The 12099-nt window shown below is 40.3% G+C and overlaps 1 protein-coding gene across 1 annotated transcript in view; it reads right to left on the reverse strand.

The window, feature by feature from the left end:
• The window catches only part of Mab21l3 (mab-21 like 3), a 49834-nt gene extending 38143 nt beyond the window's left edge, over nt 1-11691 (reverse strand). The window contains exon 1 of the mRNA XM_074050682.1: nt 11570-11691. The gene's annotated coding sequence lies outside the window, so the exon portion shown is untranslated. The remainder of the gene's footprint in view (nt 1-11569) is intronic.
• Nucleotides 11692-12099: the final 408 nt, after the last annotated feature.

Here is a 12099-nt window from a genome sequence, read left to right on the forward strand (position 1 = left end):
TTACAAAGTATCCAGCTTCAGGTCTTTTGTTACAATAATGGAAATGGCCTAATACAACATCCAAATTAAGAATCTACTGAGGCAAAAGATTTCTTCCAAGCTTCCCCCCAGAACTTCGGGGAAACGAAGAAAGTGCACAAAGGCTACAACGGGAATCATACCATGTCGTTCCTGAGAAAGATAAAATCTCTCAAAGTGCACACGGGAAGCATCATCACCAAAAAGAACACTCACACCTTACTTGGTATCGCCACTCGGAAACCACAATGTTTGCTCTCAAAACATGATTAGGAAATTAAATACCAAGGAAAATGTGGCTTTTCACTATGGGTTTCCGGGGGGTTGTAACCTACAATCAATGCTGAGAAAGTAAAATTTGACTTTTGAGCAGGTGCACCCTCCAGAAAAGCACTCAAGCTCTGCCCTTCCAGACGACAGCAAGGATGGGAAAGACTAGCACAGAAATGAATGATGTTTGATAGCTAAACCCCTGTTAGTCTTTATTATTAAACATTTCATAAAAATAACTGGTGGCTCAAAGTACCAATGGAAATAGCTGTTTTCTGTTTTGCTTTAGTTCCTAAACTGATCATAAAACACTATAATTTTTCTTACTACTAATTCTTTGCCCTCAGTACCTAAGCCTTCTTGGGGTCACGTTGTGAGGGGAACGAATGACAGAGGTGACTCCATTTTGGATGAGGGAGACACTTTAGACACCTGAAGGAGCATGAGAAACAACAGGCTCCTTAGAGAAATAACAGGCCTCTTACCAAGATAACAGACAGCAGCAGGAAGATGTGGGTGGCTGGCCCCAAAGCCAGGACAAGCTAACCTGACCTTCTTGGAATGTTCTGTTCCATAAGGATGGGGATAAACAGGTGGCCAGTTCAGTGGGAAGATGACTGGGTGTGAACCAATTACAAAAGTAGGTTCAAGATGATAATTGGACCTAAGCGAGGTGATGTCTCACATGGTTCCCAGACTCCTACTATAGTACAGCTTAGCCCCCTGAGCCCCTCCCATGTGGGAGTTTGGCTGTCTTTTCAATAGCTTTGGGCTTCCTTTACTCTTAACTCCTGGTCTGGGGTCTTCAGTCATAGACTTTGCCAAAACAAGAACTTGAGACCAACGATCTGGTACCAATGGGAAAATAAGAGTTTTGGAGATCAGATTCTGCCCTACTCCAAAGTTATTCAATATTGCTATGTAAGTTAAATCCCCTACTTCTACGGTGCATTGCCTATCAGTCACCTCCCATCGTTTTTCCCTAGCACCATGACAACCCCTATTCATCATAAGTAACTAGCACACTATCACTCAGAATTAAAAATGAAGGCTTTGTCCCCCAACTCATGTGGCTTTATATCAAATACTGGTCTTGTCTCTTGTCTCTTGGTGAATTCTTATTGTGTTATACAGTCAGTAGTCAGTCATTAGCACTGGATGGATCCAAGGGCTCCAGGCTTTTGGCACCAAGGACTGTGTAGACTCCGGTTTCCTCTTTAATATCCAAGAGTAAGATTACATAAACCCTCAGCTTCCCAGCTCAGCATCTACCTCGATCATTAAATGAGAAGAAAATGATCTAAGATAAAAGGACATGCTGAGTGACAGTGGACAGCAAATTAGTCATACAAAGGTCCTATCAAAAGGGAAATGAAAGAAATGGCCTATCAGTCAACCACATCTGCAGCTCTTTGTGTTTTAACTTAGGTGTCCAGTCCATCTCACACAACTCCTTTTGATTAACCACTTCTAGAAGCTTCCACAATCAAAATATCTTTCATAACCATTTCAGGTTAATGGAGATGACCCAGTTAAAGATACACCAAGGCATGGCTGAAATTATTAAGAAATCATTATAGCCTTCACCCCAAAGCTGGGTTCATAGTAATTCTTCATACAATTTATAACCTAGAGTTGGGTACCAAGTACTCTCAGAAAGAATGTTGGATAAGATAAACAGAAGAATGTGCAATTGATGTACACATCTGTCATTTGGAGGGCTATCAAATAACTTGGTTTTATTGTGTTGGTAAGTGGCTAAGTCAAGTTACTCAGAGTAGCTATGTGCATTTAAGTTAAGTTGTAGAACACGATGACACGTTTCTTTACATTAAACTTGGCACTACACTGAAGACTTGCAAACTCATGAGGCAGAAAGAGTCCGTTTTAATAAGGAGCATGACGGACACTTAAGTGCAATGCAGGGTGATAATAAGCATAAATAAATTAAATACTACTGGAATATTAACTAAAACGTCACTGGAGGAGTGTTTAGATTGAATCATGAAAAGTGGAAGAATTCATGAGACAGTTTAGGAGAAAAAGAAGATCCAGAAAGAGAGAGTAGGTTCGAAAGTATGGAGGCAGTGATGTCATGAGAACAGCAAAGCCTCTCAAAAATTCCAAAATTCATAAAAGTAATGAGAAAACTGGTGAGAATTGGCAGAATCTTATTTTTCTCAGAAACCAAAAAATTAAAGCTATTCCACAATCTGGAGAACATTTATTCAAGAAAAGCAGCTGACTCTTGGTAAGAAGAATGCACTTGGTGTCTTTTGTCTTGTTTCATAGTTCTCTCCAGCTCTGCAGTAACCTTGAAAATTATGACTCATGGTGAAAACCAGCATCCTACAAGCACCAGAGGAAGCAAAACAGGACTTGGGTCCCTGAAAGGATCATTCCCAGAGAACTGCCTGTATTTAACCTGGCTGGTCCACCCTGGGAGACCAGTTGGTAAGTCCCCTGACTCATTCCCTTCCCAATGCAAACAACCTTGCCCCCGAGGGAATTTTTCCAAACAAATACAATCAGTTGCTCAGTTTCCTGGCTGCCTGGACAAATGAACAACAGGACAAATAATACATTAATCAAAGAGCTTCAAAGGAATAGATAGGGAATGAGATGTCCTAGGGATGTTGAAAGACTTCTTCTATTTCTGGAAATACAGAAGACCATACCTGTATGTATGGTTCTGCACACACCCAGGGCTGTACACACACTCACAAAAGACCCTAAGCTCTTACTTCTGCAGACTTGGGGGAATTTCACAGCAGCAGTGAACATTGAGGCAGAATCATCAACTTCCTCCCTCTTTGTTAAAGGCATGTTGCAACACAACAGACCCCCCCAGAAAAGGCTAAGAAACTTAGTGGATGCTGGTGGTTACGAAAATTTCTGCAACTGTGAGCTGATCAATAATTAAACTAACAAACAAAGACTTCAGTGGTTAAACGCAACAATTTCACAGAATTAGTTCAGAAATGTCATTAAACTCACAAAAAACCCAATAATAACAACAAATAGTAATAATATGAAGCAGTTGGGAGAGAGGTATGTGATTTCCAGAGTTGCTATGCTGTTTCATTTAAAATATCTATTTTTTAATAAAAAATATAACATATGAAATAAACAAGAAATGATGAGCCATACACAGGAATAAATTCTTTCTGAAGGAATCCAGACATTTGGGTTCATTAGGCCAAGACTTTGAATTACTTAAGGAAATCTGGTCTAAATAACTAAAAAAAAATATATGAGAACAATGTTGCACCAAATAGAGATTATCAATAGACAGAATATTTTATGTTGTTATTGTATTTTTGGCAGGCTCTAGCTATATAGCCTACACTGGCCTCAAACTTGCTTTGTAGCCCAGGCTGTCCTTGAACTCATAATCCTCCAACTTCAACTTCCTGAGGGCTGAGATTACAGGCATGTACCACCACCCTCCAAACAGACAAATCAGGCTTCATAAAAACAAAACTGTTGTGTCCTCACATGGCAAAAGAGGAAAAGGCACTCTGTTGGATTCTTTCTTTCTTCTTTCATTTCTGAGAAAGGATTTCGCTATTGTAGCTTAGGTTGGTCTTGAACTTCCTATGTGGTCTAGGCTGGTCTGAATCCTCCTAACTCTGGAGTACTGGGATTACAGGCATGTACCACCATACCCGGCTGTTGGACCTTTTTTTATAAGGATATTAACCCTACTCATGAAGGCTCTGCCCTCTTGACTTAATCACCTCCTGATGCCTTAGCTGCTAACACCATCATCTCGGTGGTTAAGATTTCAGCACATGAATTTGGGGGTATACAAGCATTCAGGTTACAGAGCATATGTTCACACAAAAGTTTGAACATAAATGTTTATAGCAGTATTATTCATAATAGCCCCAAAGTGGAAATAGCCCAACTACCCCTTAACTGTTGAACAAATAAATAAAACATGGGATATCCAAAAAATGGAAAATCATTTGGCAATAAAAGGAAATGAAGTGCTAGGACGTGCTACAACATGCGCAAACCTTGAAAACACTATGCTAAGTGAAAAAAGCCAGACCTAAAAAGTCACATACTGTATGATATTGTATGGGAGCAATGACAGAGGTGACTCCATTTTGGATGAGAGAGGCACTTTAAAAGCAGACATTTAAAGAGGTATGGGAAACAACAGGCTTCTGAGAGAAATAACAAGCCCTTTACCAAAATAACAAGATGCAGCTGCACAATGTGGTAGTGGACCCCAAGGCCAGGACGAGCTGACCAGACCCTCCTGGAATGTCCAGTTCAATAAGGAGAGGGACAGACAGGTGGTCAGATTTACTGAGAAGTTGACTAGGTGTCAACCAATCACCAATGTAGTTTCAAGGTAGACTAGTTGGACCTAAGCCAGTTAGTGCCCTGTGTCATCTCCTGGACTTCAGCCTTTCTTTGGCTTAGCTCCTTCACTAAGTCCCACCCGTCAGGGAGCTTTGCTGTCCTTTCCATAAACTTTATGCTCGCTTTACTCTTAACTGCTTGTTTGGTGTCTTCAATCATTGACTACGCCAGGACACAAACCTGGGATCAACGCCAGGACACAAACCTGGGATCAACGATCCAGCATCAATATTATTTATAAGAAATGCGAATAATAAGTACATTTGTAGACACAGGAAATAGGAAATAGTTTAGTAAATGGGGCGTGGGGCAGGTGGGAACAGAAGAGTTGCCTCTGATGGATACAAAGGGATTTTTTTTGGTGGTTGGGAAAAAGCATTCTGATCTAAGACAGTGGCAATGGCTGTTCAAACTTGTGACTGTGCTGAAACCTACTGGATGGTACACTTGAAAAGAGTGAATTTTATGATATGTGACTCCTGTCTCCATAACAATTCCAAGGGAGGTCTGAAGTTTCCCTGTGTTTCCTCCTAACCTACCGCATAGAAGTTACCAAAGCTGAAGTGTAACTGCTGACACACTTGTCTGTCTCATCAGCCAGTCTATGATGATAAGATCCTCGAAGACAGAACTTATCAGAAAGAATTTTGCTTCCTAGAGGCCAGCACAATGCCTAGCACAGAGTGGACTTGAATAACTATCTTGAACAGAAAAAAAAATGTCTACAACACGAGGTGTTAGAGAAGCTGGAAGGCGTTTGTTGTTGCTGGGTTCTGTGGAATGGGGAGTGACTTGAGACGCTAGAGTTGAGCACTGGGGTGCAGACATTGACTGAGTGTCACATGCGGACTCATCTGAGCTTTGTACTGTGGCTAAGAGAAACCACCGAGAGTTTTTAAGCTGAGGAGTAAAATGATAATATTTGCATCTAGAAACATGTCCCTCTTATGGCAGGAAAAAAGTGTTAAAAGAATAGATATATTCAACAAAACTAGTGATAAAGGCGGAGCAGGACCTGCCTGGAACTGAGGGGGGAAGGGGGTAGAGGATGGGGGAGGGGGCCAGGAGAAAGAAATTACCCAAACAATGTATGCACATGTGAATAAATGAATTAAAAAATAAAAAGAATAGACATAGTAAGGCAGGAGACCATGGAAGGACAGCAGACATAAATAGTGAAATAAATCCAGACATCAAAATCTCTTCTCTACTTCCATCCCAAGTCACCTAAAATGACCAATAAAAAATGTCTTATTTACATTGGAACTAAAGGAGGATGCGTGAAAAATGTCAAAAACTACAGATGGGTACAAACTGGGAGGCTGAGAGCCAGTTCCCTGTAGGAGAAGTAAAGCAAGGTCGTGTGGCACAGGAGGTAAGTGCAAGTCCTGCCCAAACCTATTCATAACCCCTAATTTGGAAAGACAGTAGGAAGCAACTAGAGGAGAGGGCCTCTCTCAGCCCATGCTTCGTGGTTGTGGGTCCCGTCTCAGAAGCTGCTACACTGGCAATGCCTAGAAGAGGGAAAGCCCAGCCAGATAATGACCCTTCTAGAGATGGGGACAATGAACTAGTAAGAACTTGACTTTGCCACATCAGCCCCAGGATGGCAGCCAGGCCAAACAGAAAAGTAAATTCAGAATCTGGTTCAGAATCTTCTCTGTACCTGAAGGAGGAGACAAAGTTCTCCTGTTGACACAGCCCTTCAAGTCCTGCAACACTGAATTAGTCGGGTGAACTCTTCTTAACCATTTATCCAGGTTAAAATTCGGGGAGTAAAATTCTAGACATCCAGGTGAGGGGACCCAACAAGAATCAGACACATTTTCTGTCAAGCTAAGAATTCTACAGTCTTGCAGAACAGAGGAAAATAAATAACAAGAACCAAAAATCTGTCTGGCCTCCCTCAGACTGCTCTATGGTAATGTGAAGGATTACAGTCAAGCACATTGATGCCGGGCGAGGGTGGCTCACGCCTGTAATCCTAGCTACCCAGGAGGATCAAGGTTTGAAGCCAGCCCTGGCAAATACTTTGAGAGAACTTATATTGAAAATACCCTATACAAGAGAGCTGGTGGAGTGGCTCAAATGGTAGAGTGCCTGCTTAGCAAGGATGGAGGAGCCCTGAGTTCAAGCTCCAGTACTGCCAAAAACCAAAAACTGCACATTGATAAAATGTGGGAGGGAAATGGTTTCACACCTTGTGAGGTTGGCAAAATACTCTCAAATATATGTGAATTCTGAAGCATACAACTACATACCCATCCTGAAAATTCTGCTCAAATGCATGATGGGAAAAACTGAATATCTACATGCAAAACAGTGCAGTTGGATTCCTGCCTCATACCATGTATAAAAATTAACTCTGAATGGATGGATGACCTACACACAAGCATGAAACCATAAAATTCAAAGCAGAAAACAGGGGAAATGCCCTGTGGTATTGGATTTGGCAATGATTTCTAGGATATGACAGCAAAAGCACAGGCAAAAAAAAAAAAAAAGGTAAATTGGACTACAGCAAAACTAAAATCTTGTGCAACAAAGGGCACTGTCAAGAAAGTGAAATGGCAACCTAGAGAGCGGGAGAAAACAGGTGCAAATGACACATCTGATAGGGGATCAATATACGTATTATATAAAGAAAGTTACAACTCAATAGTAAAAATAAAACCTAATTTAAAAATAAGCTAAGGACCTAAATTGGCATTTCTCCAAAGAAAGCTTGTTACAAGTCACCAAGAAGCCATGTCATTCATCTATCATTAGCAAAATGGAAATCAGAATCACAATAAGATATGACTTATATCATTAGGATGGCTATCATTTAAAAACTAGAAAATATGGTCAGGCGCAGGTGGCTCACACCTGTAATTCTAACTAACAGGCAGGCAGAGATCAGAGGGATCACTGTTCAAAGCAAGCCTCAGGCAAATAGTTCTCAGGACCCTATCTTGAAAATTCTCAACACAAAAAAAGGGCTGGTGGAGCAGCTCAGGTGGTAGAGCACCTGCCTAACAAGCCTGAAGCCCTGAGATCAAACTCCAGTAGCAAAAAAAAATTAGAAAATAACAGCTGGGTTGAACATTTGTGCATTTCTGTGGGAATATGGTACTACCACTGTGGAAATTTATATAGCAATTTTTCCAAAACATCAAACATAAATACCACATAATACAGCAATTCCACTTCAAGTATACATACACCCCAAAGAAATCAAAACACAGCTCAAATAGATATTTTATATCCCTATTTATGGCAGCTTTATTCACAATAGCCAAAGAAGGAAAAAGCCATTTCCATCAACAGATGAATGAGTAAACAGAAAGTGAAAGTTATACAATGGATGTTATGCAGTCTGAAAAAGAAACTGACCAAATGCTACAACCTGGATAAGCCTTGATGATATTACACTAAGTGAAATAAGCCAGTCACAAAAGGCCAATCCTGTAGGATTTCACTTGTATAAGGTGTTTAGAGTAGTCACATCAGAGTAAGAACTTAGGGTGGTGGCTCCCAATGGTTGTAGGGGAGGGAGAATAGGGATTCAGTGTTTAATAAGTACAGGCTTGCAGTTTTTGTATTTTTTTTTTTTTTTGGCAGTTCTGGGGTGTGAACTCAGTGCCTCATCTTGCTAAGCAGGTGCTCTACCATGTGAGCTACTCCACCAGTCCTTTTTTTGTGATGGTTCTTTTTAAGATGGGGTCTCAAGAACTCTTTGCCCAGACTGGGTTCGAACCGTGAGCCTTTGATCTCTGCCTCCTGAGTAGCTAGGATTACAGGAGTGAACCACTGGTACCTGGCCCAGGCTTTTAGTTTTTGGAAGACGAAAAATTTTTTGGAGATGGACAGTGATGATGGTTTCACAATAGTATGAATGTACTTAATGCTACAGAACTGTTCACTAAAAGCAGTTAATATGGCAAATTTTAGGTTATGTATATTTTATCAGTATTTAAAAAGTCTCAGTAGGAAAAGATAGAAAACAGAACACAGCAAAGGGACAAAGAAGTCAGAAAAGGTAAAAGAAGTCCAAAAAATCATGGCAATATAGCTCAATAGATAAAACTCCCTCATAGACCTTCAGAGGGAGCAAAATGCTTTCAACTTTCTGCTGTCTATAAGAGAGTGTGAGGGTGTAAAACTCCAGCAGGAGTTCCTATGCACCATTACTACCGTCAGAAATAATCACCTAAGCAGAAATTACTAGAAGGAAGTACAAAAAGAAGTTGGCGAAAGACAATGGTCCTAGAAGTTTCTTAATATGCTACTTTCCATCCTTGATAGATCAAGTAAGCAAAAAAAAAAAATTACTAAAATTAGAGACACAGCAATCTTATTAAGCAGACTGGGCACCCATGGCTCACACCTGTAATACTAGGTAGGAGGCTGAAATGGGGAGGATCGTGGCCAGTCCTGCACAAATAGTTCTGAAGACCCCATCTCCAAAATAACCAGAGCAAAATGGACTGGAGGTGTGGCTCAAGTGGGAGAGTGTCTGCTTTGCAAGTACGAAGCCCTGAGTTCAAACTCCAGTCCCACCAAAAAAAAAAAAGGAAACACCATGACAAAGAGACTCTAAATATTCTAAAAAGAAATTGAACTTGCCATATTAATAAAAGCAAAAATAATTAAGAGAGCAAAACAATAAAAATAATACTTATTATACTGAAAATATTTCTGACTACTTGGAAATTTCATAATTAAAAAATGACAACAGAGACACTTTCACTAATCTGATCAGGGAAAAAGGAAAAAAGTTGCACTTCACAAATAGGAATCCAAATGGTATCATCACAATTATGGGGGGACTACCCTGCTAAGCCTTATGCCAGTCAACTTAAAATTTGATAAAATAGATGATGTGCCGGAAAAAAATATTTAGGAAAATACTCAAAAGAAGTAAGACTATTTTAAGGAAAACCATTAAGGAGGGAATTATAAAGTTGTTGAAGTTTTGTTTCTTTAGAAGATGCTGCGCTTGATGATTCTCTTAAAATTCTAGGGAATACACAATTCCCATAATTTTTTTTAACAGAGAAACACAGAAATTACTCCTGGGCCCAGATATCTAGACTTTGCCAATAAAAGCAATTGCCATTTTTTGTACTGAGCTTTAAAACAAAAACTGTAACAGACAAAGTGGTACCAATAACGTTGAAATTTCCTTTCCTACTGGTTCATATCCTTCCACTCATCTGCTCTGTCTACACACACGACCATCTAGGGGTCTGGATCCCTAGAGCCCCAAGGTTAGGATGGGTTTGTTGTTGATGATTTTGCTTGTGATGCTAGGTAAATGCCCCCATGGAGTTGATCTCCAAACGCAGGATGTCATTTGATGGGTCATGAGCAAGTAGTAGAAAGAAAAAGGCTCAGCTTGTTTATAAAGAAGTAATGTGGGTCACTTATTGATCAAAATAATTCCAATAGATTAAGGAATGAATATAAAGTCAAATCATAAAAGGAAGTAGAAAAATAAGGAGATGAACATTTATCTGAAGTTGTATTTTAGGCTGAAGTACAGAAAGCTTTTCACCAAATAAAAATTTAAAGCTTTAAAATTAGAAACCATAATTTCACAATGTAATATGAGCAAAGAACCTGAGTAGGTAATTCACAAAAGCAAAGACAAGCACGCGATTAATAAATATATTTTAAAAATCACATCTCGTGCAGGGAATGGTGGCGCACACCTATAATCTCAGCACTCCAGAGGATGGAAAGTTTGAGACCAGACTGGACAACATAGAAGAGACCTTATCTCAAAAAAAAAAAAAAATCACATCTCAGCTACTAACAACATGCAAATTAAACCCTACCCAAAAAAAAACCTCTTCATCCACTCAAATGACCCCTCCCCCATAGTCTGGTAATTTGCTAAAGATCAGAGACAGGGTCCCATGTTTAGGAGACTATGGGGAATTTGGCCTTCTTATATTAACAGTGATATAATCTGATATAAAGATTTTCATCCAGAGTGGAGGGGTGGCTCAGGTGGTAGAGCACCTGCCTAGCAAGAGCAAAGCTCTGAGTTCAAACCCCAGTACGGAACAAAAAAATTGTCAAAAAATGTAAAATTGTACCGGTTGACCCAATAAATGTACATTTTAAAATTTATCTGAGCTAAAAATGGAAGCTATGCCATTCTTGTATGCTCCATTTCCTATATGGAAAACTGTCATGAAAGAATATGTAACAAGGAGACACAACTAAACAAATCACAGCCTTGTGATGTAACACAAGGCTTTGCAGCCTGTACCAACAGCACAAAAAAGATTACTAAGCCAGAAAAGTATGTTATACTGAAAAATGACAAAAAAAGAACGTCACAAACATTACCCGTGCAAGAAGAAAAGGGTCAAAGTGGCTATCTTCATGTTAGCTTTTCACGAATTGTTTAACAGTTTTTTTTTACAATCAGCATACTATTATTTTTATATTCAGAAAAAAAATAAAATTCAAACCACAAACATAATAATTCCAAGCTGATGGCTAAAAGGGTAGAGAGAGAGCGCACATGTGAGCAGCTAGATGTAAGAGTCCGGCAGTGTATTTTTGTCCCTAGAACAATGAAACCTAACCATGAATTTTTAGGGTGGTGTATACAACGTGTAAAGGAATCCGCTTCCTGTTCACTCGCCTACGGCTTTCTTGGGTTTCCATAATTTAAACACAGAAGGCCCTCCCTCTGGACCGGTCACACTGTGTTCCTGAGCACACTTGGAGCCAGAAATTCTCACGCAAGGATTCTTCTCCCTCCAGAGTGAGATGCGACCAACGTGCCTGACATCCTTTCTCCCCAGCTCCCTAGAAGAGGAGGACATAGACAGCCACACAGCCACACACTCACACACAGATACTCGCACACACAGAGCTCCAGTTACCCCTCACCCACACTTACCCCTCCAACCCTGGTCCAAAGGCAAGGACAGAAGGTCTGATGTCCAGGACCAGAAGAAGCGTTTTTTTTTTTTTTATAAAACCCTCCTCTCCTCCCACCAGGAGGCTGAGATTCCTCAGAGAAGTGGGAGGAGAAGTCAGTGTCCCCTAGGGGAAGGCAGGGGCAGTTTGTGGACATTCCTCTGTAGAAAACAACAGCTCTTACAGGACAATAAAGAAAAGGGAAATCCCTTCTAAAAGTCACCTTGTCAGTTATGTTATTAGTTAGCAAATGAAGTAGGTCAAGGGAAAATGTTTCTTGGAATATTTCCTATCAATTTTATGTTTGGAAAAAGTAGAACACCGTATGAGACTACTTAAAAAAAATTTTTTTTAAACATTTTTTGGGGGTCTAGGGATTGAGACCAGGGCTTCTGGAATACTAAGCACAGGCTCTTATCACTGAGCTACACCCCCAGCCTCCCTCTCTCCCTCCCTCCCTCCCTCCCTCCCTCCTCTTCCCTCCCCTCTCCTCCCTTCCCTCCTTCCTTC

This window comes from Castor canadensis, chromosome 12, assembly GCF_047511655.1.
Source record: "Castor canadensis chromosome 12, mCasCan1.hap1v2, whole genome shotgun sequence".
Taxonomy (NCBI): Eukaryota; Metazoa; Chordata; class Mammalia; order Rodentia; family Castoridae; genus Castor; species Castor canadensis.